Source organism: Mus caroli, chromosome 17 (genome assembly GCF_900094665.2).
Source record: "Mus caroli chromosome 17, CAROLI_EIJ_v1.1, whole genome shotgun sequence".
Classification (NCBI taxonomy): Eukaryota; Metazoa; Chordata; class Mammalia; order Rodentia; family Muridae; genus Mus; species Mus caroli.
Window position 1 is genome coordinate 40,285,405 of NC_034586.1, and position 17,846 is coordinate 40,303,250.

Below are 17,846 nucleotides of genomic sequence, written 5' to 3' on the forward strand. Positions count from 1 at the left end.
CTGGTCTACAAAGTGAGTTCCAGGACAGCCAGGGCTATACAGAGAAACCCTGTCTCGAAAAACCAAAACAAACAAACAAACAAACAAACACCCCTATATCTAGCTTTGGGGGGAAATGTTGTTTCCATGCTAAGTGATCAGGAGTAATTACTCTGCTATCAGTGTTGGCTGGGCCTTTAATTCCCATTTTGAATGAATTACCAGTGAAGCCCTGTATCTTAAACTATGGGCCAATTGTGTATCCATTCATTCAAATTAATGGTCCTTAGAAACAACTACACCTCTTTAAAGCAGTATGAGTCCATGATTTGACTCAGTCACTAAGAATCTACAGGGCTCCAGATCTTAGTACAACTGAGGCCAGGATGGAAGCTACCATTCAGGTCTTAAAAACAACATGCAGACAGTACCACCTGCTGAAATGAAAACAAAGACCGAATAATCCATCAAGTCCCTAATTCTGGGAAAGTCTCTAAATGTACTAACCTTACTTTTTACTCCAGTAGTTCTGCCTCTGGCTAACTATTTTTTATAGCTGAAGTATGTCAACCCAGGCTATGTATGGGTTTTGTGCTTAAAAGCTTACCCTGAGAAAGGCTCAGGGCTTCCCTGGAATCCTGAACATCCAGTGTAGCTGACAGCCAGCTATTGAGAACTTTTTGTTGGCTTAAACCCATGTCCCAGCAATCTTCTGTGGACCTCACAACAGGCTTACGAAAGAATATCCACTTCTGATTTTTATTTTTCTACTTTGATTAGATCTGGGGAAAATGAGTCTATTACATCATTTGTGCATCCTGTCAACTGCTGTGATTTAATATGGGTAGTTGCTCTGCTGTGGCTAGTGGACGCTGGCTCTTCTTCATCTCCATCCCAGGTTCTAAACACAGGTGACCTTCCTCTCTGTTCTCATCCCTGCACTGGAGATGTCACTAGGAAAGGCACATCACCACATGGCGGGACTCCACCGCTATGAAGGGACTTTAACTATCACCGGATCACTGTGGGACTCAGAAAGCATCCCACAAATCCAGAAAGATTCCATATTACTTTCAGGTTTTCTCACCCTCTTCGTTTGCTCCCATTTGAGCTACAGCCATATCTAAACCTTGTTAGTGTCTTTGAATTTGGGTTTTTGTTTAAACTCCACAAATGTTATTTTGTGATACTGACGGCTGAACCTAGGACCGTTGATCCCAAAGCTGGGAGGAGAAAGACCAAGAGTCTAAATCATCGAGGCCAAACTCCTTAAAGTAAGCAATTCATTAACACAAGATGATGATGATGATGATGATGATGATGAATAATGTACAGGTGCTGCCTCCTCCTAAGGTGGGGTTCCAGAGGTCAGCCTTAGAATCGAGGAAGACAAGGCTTTTAAAGCTCAGAGAGTTTCCAAATATGGGATTTGGTGGGCAAAACAGGCTAGGCTACAGGACCAGAACAAGTTAGTCTCTCCTGAAACAAAGACATAGTCGCAAGGTAGACATAACAAGGGAGCCATTGTTAGGTAAACCCCTGCTCACCACTCTCACCTGCTCTACCTCCCTGTCCCCCACAAGCCAGGTATCCCTGTCTGCACACCTTCCCTAGTCTCCTCCTTCATGGAGAAAACTGGCTACCACATCATCACCCCTTGTCTCTGTTTCTGGCAACCCACACAATAGTGGCCACCCAGGGGTACAGTGTTTTGACCATGTATGGGCTCCTAGCTGGCACGTCCTCACGCCTCACCTAAGCTCTATGAAACCCCTTCGCTTTAACCCAGCTTTTCAACTCCACTGAACTCCTCCTGTGACATCTGAGAACCAGCCTGGGAGCTGCCTCTCAATAAACTGTATAGTCTGGATTCACCTTGAGCTGGCATACTGAGTTGGCGGAGAAACCTATTAGTCATATTAACAGGCACTCATAGCAAGGTTGCCGTAGGTGGTCATCTAACCTTTTGAAACATAGGTAGGATTGCAAGATGGCTACAAACAACTTTTTGAAACAAAGGCATGGTTCATTGTTGGAGCAGGCATTACGGAACCATCTGTAGTTAAAGTTACGCTAGACCTGATGGGGGTGGGTTGGGGTGGAGAGCATTTCCACAATGCTCTGATTAAGCAAACTTTATTTAGACTGGCCAGTCAGTTGCCTCTCCCAAAATCGGAATTTCAGAGAGCAGATTCTTATCAGCTTTTTGAGACCGCTATTATGGGGATAATTAGCTATTAGTGCCTAGACGAAGAGCAGCGGACTCAGGGCTCAAGGGTTTCTGTGGGGTAAAGTGTGATAGAAAACAGGTGGCAGGATATTGGGCTGCAAAAAAGAAGGCAATAAAAAGAAGTGGAAGAATATATCATGTGGAAGGAGAGTCATCAGAGTATCTGTGAAGACATATTTTCATAAGGCAAGAGGGCAGTCATAAACCAGGCGTGGTGGCGCATGCCTTTAATCCCAGCACTCGGGAGGCAGAGGCAGGAGGATTTCTGAGTTTTGAGGCCAGCCTGGTCTACAAAATGAGTTCCAGGACAGCCAGGGCTATACAGAGAAACCCTGTCTCCAAAAACCAAAAACCAAAAACCAAAAACCAAAAACCAAAAACCAAAAACCAAAAACCAAAAACCAAAAACCAAAAACCAAAAACCAAAAACCAAAANAAAAAAAAAAAAAAAAAAAAAAAAAAAAAAAAAAAAAAGAACAACAACAACAAAAAATAGTCACAGGTTCAGGAGTTTAGCAAGGCAAACATCATGGGATTGCAAGTTCAGTGTACACAGAAAAACATGGTTTGCAAGATACACTGGTCCTAGGGAACAGACACTTCTTGTAGGGAATGGAGACTTAATAACAATGTATAACAATGTGGCTCCTGTTTCAGTTTCACTGTTACAGGTGGGGCACAGCCCAGTCTTTGAGAAACAGAGGTTTAATCATAAACAGGAACGAACCTAGATTGTCTTTACTAAAATGGAGGCTGGTTGGTTCTTTAGGACCTCATGTGTACTAGGCAAGTGCCCTACCACTGATCAGTATTTTCAGGCCTCTATAAATATCCTATATTTAGTTCTCAGTTATTGTGTTTGTATCCAAAGGGGCTCTAGTAGACCTGAACATGACAAACCTGGCTTGGTTTGCCAGAGCCCTTCTCCTCTATTCCTGCTGCCTTGCTAAACTGTTAGATTACATTTCTAAAGCTAGACACCAAGGTCTCCTTCTTACTCTCCCTTGATCCCTTCTTCCCCAGTCTTCCTTATTTCTCTTCCCTTCTTCCTTGTCCTCTCTCTCTCTCTCTCTACACACACACACACACACACACACACACACACACACACACACACACTTGTCTCTCTCTAGGGCAAATGAATCTCCTCGGTGCTGAGAATTTGGTTTTGTGATGTCTTGTTCCAGCTTTGAGGTCCTTTCCATACCTTCATGTCTACTCCATACTTAACTCTCTCTCCACCCTCACTCCTGCAGAAAATTATAGTTGTAAACTCATAAAGACTAAGTGAGAACTTAACCTAATCCAAAATAATCAAAAGTGAATACTGTAATACAACATATAAATTTCAACCTAATTTCTCTAAAGTGTCTAAGCAGCTTTAGATGAAGATGTTTTTAAAAAATGATTGGAAGATGGGTTTGAGGAGAAAACCTTTTTTGCGGGGGAGCTACAACACACATGTTAATGCACCCCAGAAAGCGAACCCAGACTGACCCATAGAACAATTTCCCCAATGTCTAGCTTGGTGAACCAGTGAGTTCGTCAGTACTGGGACTCCTAACATAAGTATGGATGAAGGGTTACTCATAGGAGCAGGAAGGAGCAACTGCGGCACTCCCACACAGCACCACAGTACCGTGGGTGAGAGCGATGACTCATTAAAGCCGCAATCCTGAAGCTCTCTGCACTTTTGCATACATCCTGGCAATCCAAATCTCTCTTGTGTTCTTCAGTCCTTAGAATCTCCAATCCCCCGCCCCGCCCCCACCCCCCGCCCCGCACCCGCACTCGTTGTTTATACTTTTTATACCCCTGAGAAGGAGCCCTCAAGAACCTTCCAAATTTCTGCTCCTATAGAGAACCTTTCTCATTTCCATCCCCACCCCCACGCCCTTGGAGAGGATGTTTGTATTTGCATGGAAATGTTTTTACAGCAAGCATTAATAACCTAGTCAGACTGAGCTGTGAGACGGACTCCTCAATTACTCTGTTCCTCGTAATCAGCAAAGGAAGAAAGCTGGGTAGGGGCAGGCCTTCTAGTCTGGAGCGTAATCTCCTCAAGAGGTGAAGCGGGATTCTGGGCACAAAGTAGCAAAATCCGAGCTGCGCGGAACCTTTGAGATTCTCGACCAGTGTTCAGTGATTCCGTGAACTTTGCGGATATGGAGAACAGAACGGGGCTAGAAAGATAGGCTTGGGGATAGGCACAGCTCGTCGCGAACCTGGTGAGAATCGGGTGTCAGACTAGGAAACTAGGAGCCCATCATCACCCTCCCCGCCCCCAGGCACAGACAGGATCCACGCATGGGCGCTCGAAGAGGTCCAAGTGGTGGCTGTCCCTGGAGCTAGTGTTGTGTGAGCCTGAGTCGCAGCAGCTTGGAGCTGTCAGGAGGCTGGGCCACACGCTCCTCCCCTGTCCCTCTTGCACAGCAACCGGAGGAGGGGAGGGTCGAGCCTAAAGGTAGATTTTACGAGGAGGCTGTATGCTCAACCCACCTCTGAGTTACTCTATCCCCGGGGGAAAAACGACTATCTGGAAGCCTGCCGTGCTAGGATCTGACTCGCTCTGGTGGCATTGCTGTGCCCAGGGTTCCGGATACCCGGGAGTCAGCGCAGTGACCAGGTAAGGAGCCCAAGGGCAGGGAAGGGCTTGTGGTGGTGACACTGGGCTACTGCGGGGACATGGGAGTGTGGTCCTCAAGGAGGGTGGGCTGGAACCACAACGTTCAAGTGTTTGGCTCAGGACTCACCTCGGAGCTCCCCAGAAACTGGCTCCAGGATTGTTGCGTGGAGGGGAGGGGTTGCTTCTGAGAAAGCCACCCTAAGAATTCAGAATTGAGGGGGCGGAAGCTGAACCCAGTGCAGCAGGGAAATGTGTTGTTCTTAGATCTCATCCTGGGACGTGCGCGCACACGTTTCCTTACAAGGAATATCCCAGATCTAAGAAGTTTGTGAACTGAATTATACAAATAAAGCAATGCTGCTCTTTCTTGGGGCATCCGGCTGCTGGCCAGATGAAATGATGTACTCCACCTTTAAGGATGGATTTTTACAAAGCAAAGTAAGCTAAATAAATAGATAAATAAAAATTAAAATTTTAAAAAAATTTTAAAAAAAGAACATGGTCCTCTCTTGGGGCTTCCATTCTATCCCATGGGAATCACTTCAGGGTCTTGGGAAGGAAGGAAATTAGGAAGGGAGGGAGGGAAGGAGGCAGGCAGGCTCTTCCTCGCATGGTGCTGTCACCTCTAAAAGGCACGCAATCTGATTTGGGATTACATTTGACCCAAATAAAATTGCTGAGCTAGGAGACTGGTGTATGAGCAGTAGCGCGCGTGTGTGCGTGTGTGCGTGTGTGTGTGTGTGTGTGTGCGTGTGTGTGTGTGTGTGTGTGTGTGTGTGTGTTCCCTGAAGCAAGAAGGCTGGTAAACAAATTTTGGAGTCACACTGTCAAAACAAAGAGAAGGTCTGGAGGGTACTGGAGAACTGTCAGCACCCAGGCAGGTTTTTCTTACTGAAGGGACCCTAGTAACCTTATGAAAGAGACAGCTTACCAGATGGAGAGTTCTAAGAATGGCAGCTTCATCTCCTTGCCATGGGGAGTTGGGGGTTGTTTCCCTTCCTCAGGCATTTGTATGCAGAACCTGTCCCTACCGTATACTGTTACCATCCTTGAACTGATATCATGGGCTGGCATTCCAGGCTGGCGCTGACCTCAGTGACCCTGAAGCTGAAGGCTCAACATTCTGAGCCTCTGAGAGCTTGCGAGGAGGGACTTTAATGAGCCTCAGGTACTCACTGAGCAATTGAGGATTCCCGTGTGTGAGGTGTGAAGGGCTGGTCCAGGATTCCCTCACAGCCAGGGAGTGTCTGTTCACTAGTCATAAAGAACACCTAGGGAATCTAACTAACCGCCCCTCCCCCACTCTGTTTGTAAACAAACAACTTAGCATCTCTTTGAGATGGCCTCAGCATACTGCATTAAGAAAAGGGCTAGTGGGGAACTTAGAATGGGGGTCCTTGGGAAGGACTCCTTCAAGGGGGACCTTCCTGTTCTTATTTCTTTGTTCTTCTGAGGGATTTGCTGTACAGCTGAGAAGGACCTTGAGCTGCCTTTATCTCCTGGATTGTGGGATCCCAGGTCTGAGGCACTCACTCTAGCTGCTCTACGAGGCACCAGGGATGAAGCCTGCAGTGCTAGCCAACAGCCTACAAACTAAGGTTACGGAGGGTTGTGAACTGTCATGTGGGTGCTGGGAATTGAACCTAGGTCCTCTAGAAGAGCATCCAGTGCTCTTAATCATAGTGCCATCTCTTAAGCAGCCCCCACCCCCAGCTCTATATCTTAAGCTTGCCAGCTTTTCATGATTCATGATTACAAGCCGAGCCTGACTGACCCACTGACCCTAAAAAGTACAGAGCCATTTCTATCATATAAAGCCTAGATGAGGAAGTATTGGATAAAAAGAAATTGAATGAGGGAACATTTGGTTTTAAATTATGTTGCTCCAGAATTTTGAGGAAGCTCTGTGGTCTGCTGGCATGGGAAGGAGGAAGGTTCCTTCTTCTTCTTCTTCTTCTTCTTCTTCTTCTTCTTCTTCTTCTTCTTCTTCTTCTTCTTCTTCTTCTTCTTTTTTGGTTTTTCGAGACAGGGTTTTTCTGTTTAGCCCTGGCTGCCCTGGAACTCATTTTGTAGACCAGGCTGGCCTTGAACTCAGAAATCCACCTGCCTCTGCCCAGTGCTGGGATTAAAGGCGTGTGCCACCATGCCCAGCCTGGTTCCTACTTCTTTTTCTCAATCAAGTGTCAGCTACCTATGGCTTGCAATCCCCACTACTGTGATAAATTTTATGAAAAAAAAATAACATCATAATACAATATATAATATATAATTATAACATATGTAATGTTATATTAATAATATGCTATATATGCTATTATATAAATATAATATTTATTATAATTATATAATATGCATAACACAATATAGAATATATAGCATGATAATATATTCTATATTAACATGACATATTATTAATAATATATTATGTTATATATAAACAAAATATCCAATATTTAATGTATAATATGATATATGTTATATGACATATGATATAATTGTATTAAATACAATTAAATATAATTATTTATACTAATAAATATAATTAAATATATATTAATATATTGATATAATAATAACTAGTAAATACAAATATATTATATATTATTATATATCAGACATCATTATCATATATCTCTTATTATAGTTATCATCTATCATATTCTGTATTTTGTATATTATGTATTATATTCTATATTATATAGTGACTTATAGTAACAGAACAGACTCACATAAACTTGTAGAGCTTTTGTTTTTAAGTGAACTTAGTAGCTGAGGAGAGAAGTTACTATAAGAATATTCACTGAATTAATTTGTAGCTGGTTCCTAGCAAAAGCTGTGTTCATTCCTTCATTCATCGTGTCAAAACCTTTGTTGCCAGATGTGGTGGTTGGTGGTTCAAGCCTATATCTGCCGTGCTGGGGAGACTGAAAATGGGGGATCTCCCATGTTCAAGGCCAGAGTGGACTATATAGTGAGTTTAAGGCCAATTTGAATTATACAAAAAGGTCATGTCTCAATAAAAATAACTGAGGACTGGGGTATAGCTCAGTGGCAGAGAACTTGAGTAGTATGTGCAAAGAAAGCCTGGTTCAATCCTGAACTCTGAAACAGATAATAGGCAGATAGTATAGACAGACAGACAGACAGATAGACAGACAGACAGACAGACACACAGACAGACACACAGATGGATAGATGCTGCTGTGTAGCAGGGCATGAATGGGGAGCAGTAAGTTAGATATACTTTCTAATGTCAAAGAATTCTGCAGTCAATAGATAAGGAAAAAAAAAACAAAAACAAAAACAACAAGGACAGATCAGGATGAGTCAGACAGTAATAAAAGTTTTGAAGACAAGACAAATGGCTATGGTTTAGTGCTGTGGAAACGGGCTTAAAAGTGTAGACTTGGGCAGAGAGCAGGAGCCCAACTTCTTAGGTTCACCCCTCCATCTTTAGATTTATTCATTTCTGCTGTGTATGAATACGTGTCTGCATGCATGTCTGTGCATCTTGTGTGTGCCTGGTACTCTTGAAGGTTCCCTGGAACCAGACTTAATGATGGGTGTGAGCTACTGAGTGGGCACTGGAAATTAAACTCTGATCCTCTACAAAAAGAATGAGGACTCCTAACTATGTAGCCATCTATTCAGCCCTTTGGATTGAGTTTTGAGATGTTTTTCTGAAGAAAAAATTTAGTTCCTGAGATGGGACCAATGAAACATAAAAACATGATTTAAAACACAGGGGAGCCTGGTTTCTGGGTGTGTGGGGATCAAGTGCACGGTGCAGAAGGAAGGGAAGGCCAGAGTGTCTGAAGTGAGTAAGGCAGAGGAGGGCTGAGTGCAATGAGGAGGGAGAAAGGAGGCAGGGATCAGGTCACCCAGAGTCTCATTGGCCAAATCCAACAATGTGGATTTCATTCCAAATAGGATAGCCAGAAGCTGAATGTATTCTACGCAGAGATGTGGCAGCACAGACTTCTGCTTAGTGAGACATTGTTCTGGGTGCAGTGTGGAGAGTGCCTATCATGGAGGGAGCAGGAGAGGATGCAGCTCTAGACTGGCTATGCTAGTCTCCTCTAGAGTGTGGAAGTGACAGGCACAGGGTAGTTTTTGAAGGAAGAGTGAAAAGTTACTTAATGTTTCTCTGTCTCAAATTTCCCACCTACAAAATGGATCTACCATGGCTACCTCTGGCCTTCTGTAAAATAAAGAACAAAAAAAGCAAGCTGATGATTGAGCTTTTAAAACGTATTATGAATGTTCTTCTGAGGGTATGCAAGATCTTACTACTAATACTATTTACTAGTACTGTGTAATTTTAATTCTGTGTGCTTGGTTTTGATCTAATAAAACCCCAGTATCCTTTTCATTCTGTTCAATGAATTTAATTTTGACACTAAAATATTCTTAGGGTGAGGAAAGGGCTTAGTTGGTAAAGAACTTGCCTTGTGGGGGTGAGAACTTGAGTTCAAGCCTCAGAATGCACATGAAATATCTGGGCATGGTGGCCCCTTACTTATAACCCCAGTATTGGAAAGGCAGATCTGTGAGCTCATTGGTTAGCTGATCAGGCCTGTGTAGTTGAGTTCCAGGTCCCAGTGAGAACCCTGTCTGAAAAACAAAAAGATAAAACTACCACACCCACCACAACAGGGGGTCAGCACTCTAGAAACAATATGACAAGTTGGCTTCTGGCCCCCTACCTAAATATGCAAAAGTGTATTATACATTTGTAATCACAGACTCACCTGTGCACACCTGTGCGCACCCCCCCCAAACACAACACAACAGAACACATTCCATTTTACCCTCTTTAGAATATCAGAAACTATTAGGAGAACCACAATAAAATGTAATGATAGGAAGGTTAAAACAAGAGCAAATTTAACCTTAAGAGCTAATCACGCTCAAGTCAAAAACAAAAATGTAATATTTGAAACTAGGACTTGGAAAGAAATGTTGGAAAGCTTTTCAGAGGACAGGCTGGTCTTTGTCCTGGATAGGGCTCTTGCAGATTTCAAGAGCACACAGTTCTGTTGAATGGAAATCTCCATGGGGCAGCAGAATTCCCGGGGAGGGCCCTGTCAAGCACTGAATAGCTTTCCCTTAGTGAAGGATTATGCCCCTCTAGGAGGCTCTGCAACTTCTCTGGTTGGTTGCTGACTAAGTTAGAGATGAGGGCTTTGAAGTTGTTTACAGGACCTTCCCATGACCAGACAACTCACTGCCTCATGATGCAACACCACTTCTCCTTCCTCATTTACTTTGAAGTGCAACTTACAAGAATGAGATCTCTTAGTTCAGAAGAGGGGCCCCTTCCTTATTTGCATTGCGTGCTATGGAAATTTCAGCTCTCATGACAGCTTGTGGGTTACAGCTAGATGCTAGATGCTGTCAATGTCTGTTTGATTCTGAACTAGCCAGTCTGTTGATTAATACTGATGACTAGATGTGACAATGGTCCTGGAACATAGCCACCATATTTCCATATCATTAAAGAAAAGGTTACAGTCTCCCCTTTGTTCATAAGCCTTCTGTTTTGGTGTGTGTGTGTGTGTGTGTGTGTGTGTGTGTGTGTGTGGTATATGTGTCATGCACATGCACATGTAGAAGACAGAAGTCAATGCTGTCTGTGTTCAGCTGTCACACCTACCTTATTTTTTTGGGAACCAGGGTCTCTCATTCAACTCTCAGCTCCCTTACATAGCTAGATTGGCCAGCTGGGCCGTCTCCAAAGCCCGCCCACTTCCACCTTCCAGCGTTCAGACGTCACATCCTGTTCTGTAGTCGGGTCCTCACACTTGTGCTGCATAAACTTTACCTCTGAGCCATCACCTCACTCCTAAGGGCTACAGACCTGTTTGGGTAGCCTCACATAATATATTGATGTGCTGACTCACATGAAATATTCCCTTTCTTGGTTATCTTTCCAAAATCAATGACTATTACAGGCAAATTAGTCCTCTAGTTTTTTTCTTGAAAACAATCAAAAGATGTAGTGACATTCGGCTCCCATTCCTACACAGGAGCAATCTCCTGGACTGGAATGATAGTGGTCCATTTTCCTCCTGCAAGTTACCCGTGGACTTCTAATTTTGACTTTATGGGGTAAGGGCTGTCCAGTCTAGCTTGCCTCATGTAGTGCAACATTGCCCATTGGTAGAGCACAGCCCTGTGCTTTGTTAGCTATTGAAAGGCTCCATTAATAGATTCCTGTAGTCTAGGTCCACCTAGCAAACGGCTAAGACCTTCTGCACAGAACTGTATCTGTCACGAAGCACCTGGGTTTTCCATCATCCTTTTGCAGCTTCTCTGTTGGCTTGCTGTCCTGACCCTGCATCATTCAGATTGCTCTTAGGATATTATATCTCTGCACAAACTTCATTGGTTAACATACTTAAAGTGTCCCCAGTGTAGTGCGATATGATCCAGCAAGTACAAGGTACAATTTAGGGTGGCTTTCCTCCCTCTAAGATGTTATTATAATGCAGCCTGGGATGTCTTTAGGTTATACTGGATTGGCTTACTTCTGCCAATTCCTTATATTTTTTGTCTCATTTTTAGGGCTTATTTCCCAGTTAGATTGTTCTTGAGTCCTTAGCAGAACTAAGCAGTATATAGTAGCTTTCAGCTGACAATGATTCTTTCTTCCCCTTGGGATATTTGACAATGTACAAACACATACCTGGCTGCTACAGTGGGGTAGGCTTTTGGCATCTAGTTGGTAGAGGTCAGAGGTGCTGCTACAAGCATCCTATAAGGCCAGGCTACCCCTGCACCCATGAGTTCTGGGTATGATAAGCTTAAGAAGTCCCGTTTCAGAGTCAGGGCCTAACTTCAGGTGTTGGGTTAGCTGTTTCCTATCTCTGTGACATTGAGCATGTCATTTAACCCCATCCTAACATCACTCCCCCAACCCCCAACATGGCTCTGTTTTCTTTTATCCACTGAGCTCTGCAGACAAGATGAGGTCATTTGTATAAAATACCTAGAGGCTGCTGCATAGTACTGTCAATTTCCATTCCTGCCAACTGTCATAAAGATGTTCTCACCATTTTCTTCCTTTCTCTGGGCACTTAGCCTCACATCTAAGCCATCAGAAGGCTGTATCTCTAAGTCCCGAGAGTTATCACTTTTTTTTAACCTCATCCAGCAGGTATGCATCAGTACATTTGAGTATTTTAAGGCTCTGTTAAGAGATCTCAGAACTGCCTTCCCTTTATGACCTCCATTAGTAGCCCTACTGCTCCCAGACCCGTGGCCAGGAATTATTAAGTGGACAATTCTCCAAATGAACAATTCATGAGTTGCAAGCTATGAACCATGCTGGGCTGCATAAAGAAATACCACGATATCCTCCCGCTCTACTCCATGGCCGCCTGCTCAGAATATGAACTGCCTCTCCTTCAGTATGTCCACACAGTGTATGCTACCCACCTGTTAATCACTTAGTAGCTTTCTTCTTGGTCAACTGTCATGTGTTTAAGGAATTCTGATGCTACTTAGGATAACCCCCAATGGGAGCCAGACTGTAAGCATGGAAGGACAGACTAAAGTTGGTACTATATTGTTCTGTGATTTTCCTGTGGAGGTGTCAACAAAACCTGGACATTTGTATACTGAATGCAGGGTTCTTTTTTTTTTTTAAATTTATAATTTTATTTTTTGTGTATGGGGTTTTTGCCTGCATGTATGTCTGTGCCCCATAGGCATGCCTGGTGCCTTGAAATTTTGAAGATTGCACCAGGTCACTGAGGAATGGGGGTATAGACAGTCCTGAGCTCCCACATGGATGCTGAGAGTCAACCTGAGTCCTTTGCAAGTGCTCTTAACTGCTAAGCCATCTCTAACCCCTGAATGCAGGTTTTCCCACAAGTAGAACTGCATTTTAGTTTCCTGTTCTTAACCCTGCTTCTGTTCTGAAGTTGTGAAAGGATTACCCAAGAGTCATATGAACTGTCCCCAAAGCATGCTTAGCCATTTCTGCAGAAGTTTTTTACACCTCTGAGACAATGTGAGATTAAGTTCAGAGTATATGAGCTACCTTAACTGTCATTTGGAGTTAAACAACGCTTAGTTTTGATAACAGCAAATGTTGAGTAGGAATTGTTTGGTGGGGAAAAAAAAGGCACACAAAGTGTTTGATAAAGGTGGGACAAGAAAGTCCAATCCCAGCCTCAATCTATCCTTGTTTTAGGATTACTAGAAGGAGACCACTTAACAGTATACAACTCCAAGCCATTATAAAAGAACCAAACACAGGTTTTCCTTTTTCTTTGTCCATGTATCTGGACAATAGGGAGTGTCTCACTTCTTCCTGTTGTGTGTATGTGTACGTAATGTGTGTGTGAGGTGTGAGGTGTTGTGTTTTATAAAAAGAGAAGAAAGAACAAGGGATATGTTTGGTGGAGGTGTGGTATGGTGTGGGGGAAGAGGGTGCCTTTGTGGGTCCATGCTGAGGCATCCCTTCCCCCTGAGGTACCAGTCACAGTATAGTGTAGAGTTTATTTAGGGCATGGGGAAGGGAGTTGAAGGAGTAGAGATAGAGGAAGACAGACAGATAGACACACAGAGAGAGACAGACAGAGACACAGAGACACAGAGAGACAGAGAGAGAAAGAAGAGAGTAGAGTAGAACCCAGCCATGATCATGTGGAGAGAGGGGATGATGGTGAAAGAGGGGGAAGAGGGTAAGGGAGCAAGAACAAGAGGAGAAGAGAAGAGAGCAAGAGAGCAAGAGGAGGAGGCAAGCAGCCCCTTTTATAATGAGTCAGGCACACCTGGCTGTTGCCTGGTAACTGTGGGGCAGAGTCTAAACTAAATGCCAGCATTAGAGACACTAGTACATCAGCATACAAGCAAGTAGAGAGCAGAGGACAAGCTCAGGAGCCATTCGGTAGGAACCATACATCTTGTGTTTCGAGACAGGCCTCACATTAGCTTAGCGCTCATTGAGGTAGGCTCAGCTGGGTGCTTGTGGGTTCCTGAGCATCTTCTTGTCTCTTCCCTCTGTGGTTTGGGATTACAAATGTGTGCCAGGGCACCCCACCCTTTACATAATTCCCAGAGATCAAACTCCAGTCCTTGTGTTTGTAAGACAAGTACCCCACTGGTCGAGTGGCCTCTGCAGCACTAGTTTTTCCTCATTGAGAAAGCATGCAGTTGTTTTAGGTTTCCTAACCTCAGAACCACTAATGTTTTGGGGTATCACTAGCTAGTGGGGGCCAGTCTGTGTATTGAAGATATTTAAGAGCATGCTGGGCCTCTGCCCATTTTATGTTGGCAGAAACCCCCTAACAGGATGATCAAAGACATCTCTTGATATTTCCAAGTGTCTTTGAGGAACACAGAATGAGCCTGGTGATTGCTGAATGAGCTGTTTACGTCATCACATCCAAAGGAGAAGACTTTCACCTTCCTTGACTGGTCAGCCCAGTATTGGATCAATTTTTGAGATATTTAAAATCATCTTATTAGGCCAAACTAAGTCTGGCTATTACCTGTTCATACATCAAGTCCGGCAACATTACAAGCTCCATATTAGTTTTCTGTGGCTGTCATAGCATTTTGCCATTTAGTGGTTCAGGGTACATTCCGATTGGATGTGAAATGTCCTCCATCTTTTGAAGCACCCCAGTCGATGTTACTATTTTGGAAGGCCTTGGGGGCATTTGGGGGGCACAGCCTAGGCCTTGGGGCATTTGGGGGCACAGCTGGAAGGAGTGGATCACAAGGGATGGGCTTTTGAAGCTTCCACCTTCTCCTTTTTGTCTCACATCTGACTTCCTGGCTCACCATCATAGAAGCAGCTGCTTCCTCCTCTTCTTCCTCCTCCTCCTCTTCTTCGGCCTCTTCCTTCTCCTCCTCCTCTTCTCCTTCCTCCTCTTCTATTACATACACTGTTTTGTCTGAAATCAGAGATTAGTCTCTTAATCCTCTGCTGCTATAACTTTCAGTTAAAGATAAACATTCGCTAGTCATAAACGTTCGAATCCTTTTAAAATTAATGCTTGTGATCAAAGCAACATATTTTATTATAAAAATGATCCATAACTGGAAAAACACAGATGAGTTCATTATCCTGTTTTAGTTTTTAAAACAAAGTTGGAGGTCATTAAGAAACAGATTTATGGACTTGATGAAAGTGAGAGGGCGAGGGAGATAGAGATAGAGGTGGTGGAGAAGTGTGGATGTGTGGATGATCAGAACACATGGAATGAAATTCTTAAAGAATTGATAAAAGCATTACTTATAAAGGAAAGGGTTTTTGCTTTTGCTTGTTTGTTATTATTTATTTCTTGTTTTGGTTTGTTTTGGTTTTCAAATCAAGATTCCTTTATGTAGCCTTGGCTATCCTATAACTTCCTCTGTAGACCAGGCTGGCCTCGAACTCACAGAGGGCTCTGCCTCCTGAGTGCTGGGACCTTCCCGCTGTAAAGGAATTGCTTTAATAGAGATTTAAGTGTGGGCATTAGAGAAAGGTAGAGGAAGTCAGGGGCGAAGCAGGAACTTTCAAGGCAGAGAGAGCCTGGCCTTGTACTGCTTTCTCAATAGTAACTTGTACATGACAGTTTTATAGTTTTCAATTGAAACTGGCCTATGATATTTATGACAGTTTCTAAGAACTATCTTTAAAATGTGTTAAACAACAGTTTCTAAGAACTATCTTTAAAATGTGTTAAAATGTGTTAAACTGTTCATAGTACGTCCTGGTTGTGGGTGCACATATGTTCCCATGTGTGCTGGCTTTTGTAGGATTGAACATACATCTTACTGTTCTGAGATTCTTGTTTATTGGATTAGTTAAACTTTTGTTGATGCTTTTTAGATCAGAATCTTGCTTTATACTGCAAGCAAACCTTGAACTAAAGTCCTTCCTCCCCCAGCCTCTCCAGTGCTGGGCTTGTGGAAGTCCCCACACTCAGCTGAAATTATAGAATCAAAGTCCCCCTCCCATCTTTGAGATGTTACATTAATCCTACAAATTTAATTAAAAGGTCAATGGAAGAAAGGAACACCTTAAGGCTTGAAAATTGACATTTTTGTTAGTGGGAGAAGTGGGGGGAAGACAGGAGAAGGAGAAAAGGAGAGGAGAAGGAGGGAAGGCAAGAGAGAAAGATAGGGAAGGGTGTGTGTGTGTGTGTGTGTATGTATGTATGTTGTACTTGTGTATATGTATGTGTATGTGTGTGTGGTATGTGTGTGTATGTGTATATGTGTTTACGTGTGTGTGTGTGGTGTGTACTCTTATCGACTGAGTCATAACAACAGCCCCCCAAATTGCTTTTTAAAAATGTACTACATAAGCTTACTAGCATGGCTGACTTTATTTTGCAAATTTTCCTATTTCGAAGTCTCAGATGCTGTGCCTTGGCTTTGATTTACCAGTCGCTGCCATGTGCCTAGTTTCATCTCTCTCAGAGAACAGGTTGCAAAATGAAAACAGACCTTTTTTGTAGTCTCTAGTTCTAAGACAATGTCTAAAGTGACCACCTGACTTAAGTTTCTACTTCTGAAGTATAAACTTATTTTTAGCCAATTCTTATCGGCATGCTGAGCTTGAAGAGACTTTGAACATTACAGTCTCCTAGGAAGGGTTCTACTGCGATCCCCTTAAAAAAAAAGCCTTGGGGTCTGTGGTTGTCTCCCACACAGTTTAGTGACCCTTAGAATCAGCCTAGGGAAGTCAAGGACATCTGGACGTTTATACCAGTACTTTGTTCAGAAAGGCAGGAAGTTCTGTTTCATCTGTGGAATCTGGAAAATTGGGGTCAAGCTTATTTAAAATGTGTAATCTTTTCAAAAGGATTGGGCAGCTCCTTAGGATATAGTCCCTTGAACAAGAAAACAGCTGTCAGACAAAACAAGACAGACAAATGAATCAGAAGCCAGAGGAATGTGTTGTCTCCCCAAACCCCCAACTGCCCCCTAGGTACATAGAATATCATGATATTTTAAAACATGAAGCTTACTAGCCTTGAGCAGGCTAGTAGACCAGAAAAGATTTCATGATAGCGGAGCTGAAACCCAAAGCCGTGCAGATACACAGCCAAGTACCTTTCCGCAGAGCTGTAGCCTCTGCTTGATTTAAATGTGCTGAAGCAGCAGAAATCAATGCAAAGTAAAAGCACGGACTGAGACTGGCTTGGAAGGGCTGTAGAGGCCCTGGCGAAGCTGCAGTTAATGACAGACAGCTCAATATCCCCGGACATCCGGCACAGGGCTGATGAGAGAGGAGCGATGAGACAGGAAGTCTGCTACGGAAGAAGACTGGGAAGGGAGGGTCACATGAGAACTATGGCTCTGATATCTCCTGTTCCTTAGAGGATAATATTTTCATTTGCAAGGGATGGGAAGTCACATGGAAAGAAGGGTGTGAGCATTGTTAGACAGGAAGAACTAAGCTAGTGAGACTGGAAGGCTGCCTTGAGCTCCCTATGATACAGACTGAGTCTGGAGCAAGGTGTGCCCGGAGCAGAGGCTGAGAAGGCTACCCCTCTATTCTCCATCCTGTATCCCCTAAGGCCCGTGCGTGTGCACACACTGATGGACTAACGGCACGGACACGATTCTGCGGGGCAGAAGTCATTCCTGTGTTAGCTCAGCAGACACGTGTGCTACACCCAGTAGTTGAAAAGGCCTTGCTTCCCAGTGCGCTCGAAACAAATCCAACAGTTTCTTGCCGTTTTTGTTTCCTTCCATTGGGTTTAGCGTAACTGTAGAAGCCAGCACTATAATTAGTACTCAGAGCATCACAGGTCGAGGGTGCTGAGTTCGTGAGATGGGTGATATGCACCATCTTGAAGAGATGCGCACACCATGAGAGAAGAATCGGTGGAGAACACGCTCCACTGCGCACTGTGGGCAGTAAGGCAGGGGCTCTGACTAGAGAAGTTAGGAAGAGGATCTGGGTAGTATGTTGGAAGTAAGTGTGAAACGCACACGTTACACGGTGGATGCTTCATTGATGAAGTCATGCATCTTTGTGAACCTAAAACCAAACTAACC

At 43.6% G+C, this 17,846-nt stretch overlaps 1 protein-coding gene across 1 annotated transcript in view; it reads left to right on the top strand.

Moving 5' to 3' along the window:
- The first annotated feature begins 4,200 nt into the window (after positions 1 to 4,200).
- Pla2g7 (phospholipase A2 group VII) overlaps positions 4,201 to 17,846 on the top strand; it is a 43,959-nt gene continuing 30,313 nt past the window's right edge. The window contains exon 1 of the mRNA XM_021186524.2: positions 4,201 to 4,835. The gene's annotated coding sequence lies outside the window, so the exon portion shown is untranslated. The remainder of the gene's footprint in view (positions 4,836 to 17,846) is intronic.